This window comes from Penaeus monodon, chromosome 25, assembly GCF_015228065.2.
Source record: "Penaeus monodon isolate SGIC_2016 chromosome 25, NSTDA_Pmon_1, whole genome shotgun sequence".
Classification (NCBI taxonomy): Eukaryota; Metazoa; Arthropoda; class Malacostraca; order Decapoda; family Penaeidae; genus Penaeus; species Penaeus monodon.
In genome coordinates, this window is record NC_051410.1 from 3330787 (window position 1) to 3331996 (window position 1210).

A 1210-nucleotide genomic window follows, 5' to 3' on the forward strand; every position below is an offset into this window, starting at 1 on the left:
TACTACTTCCTTATTCTCCTATTTTACTTTTATTTCTCATTACTTCTCTAATGACTACCCAGTGACATGTACTATGCATGCATTGTGCCATATATGAACATGTTTACATTCACACCTGTAATATATCAGATCTCCAATATTATTTCCTGAATCTACAACTCAAAGACCAATACCACTTAATGCTTAAGTTATATTACACAGCCTTGAACTACATTACACTGAATTAGGTACTGTATATTTAATTGTGATTTATGGGTAAAGTTTCATGAAACAGGATATACCAGTGTTTCTTAACTTCAGTTCACCCGAGTCCCAGTAGTTCTATGGACTAGTCCAAGGGTTCAACTGAGGCCCTCTAAAACTCATTTTATGAACCAAAAACCCATTAATATTGCATTTAATTTTGTGGAAAATGCATTCAGAGTTTTTCCTTTAACAAATTTTGGGAATGACCCCAAGAGTCTTGGGTTTTAATGCATTTTTTTTTTTTCTTAATGTTTTTTAAAAACTGATTTCTTTATAATCATATTTTAGAGGTCTGGCAAATGTGCAATAGCTTTTGCAAGGGTTTTTATGCCTTTAGAAAAGTTAAGAACCACTGGATTAAATTTAACTTATCAATAGTCAGGCAAACCTTATATCCCCTTGCATTGCATTACATTATCAATTGGGTTTTGATACAGTGGGTTAAGATTTGTAAAACTTCTACTTATTACTATTAAAGGTGAAACTCCATTAAATAATAATAACAACATAATCGATGACTGTGAGGTGGGTGCAAAACAAACCTTCAAAATAGACTTCTTTCACTTATTGGAGTAATGAGTGCTGGTAAGGAATGGTGACACATAAAAGCTATATACGCACACCCAAACAACTGAGGGAGCTTGGTGATATCGGCCGCAGGGGGGTGACCCTGGTTCTTCCCTTCCGCCAAGAGCACAATGGCCCATGTGATCATGGTGCCCATCGCTGCAAGGCAAGCATGCTTTAGTTATTAGGCAGACTGTACACTTTATTTTGATTCCTTTAATTCTTTATATTGTGTGTGTGGATGCATGTATAGATAGATTTTATATATTGGATGCATTCATTCTCAAGTTTTGTGTGTTTTGACTTTTATATACAAAAAACACACCACACAAACTCTCTATCTCTCTCTCTCTCTCTTATACATGCACATGTATGTGCAAGCACATTCTCTCTCTCT

The 1210-nt window shown here is 35.1% G+C and overlaps 1 protein-coding gene and 1 long non-coding RNA gene across 2 annotated transcripts in view; both read right to left on the minus strand.

Annotated features, from left to right (window-relative positions):
* LOC119589491 (transmembrane protein 104-like) overlaps positions 1 to 1210 on the minus strand; it is a 100597-nt gene that overhangs the window by 70913 nt on the left and 28474 nt on the right. The window lies entirely within an intron of this gene.
* LOC119589494 overlaps positions 870 to 1210 on the minus strand; it is a 1649-nt gene continuing 1308 nt past the window's right edge. The window contains exon 4 of the long non-coding RNA XR_005230190.1: positions 870 to 972. This is a non-coding gene — a long non-coding RNA (uncharacterized LOC119589494). The remainder of the gene's footprint in view (positions 973 to 1210) is intronic.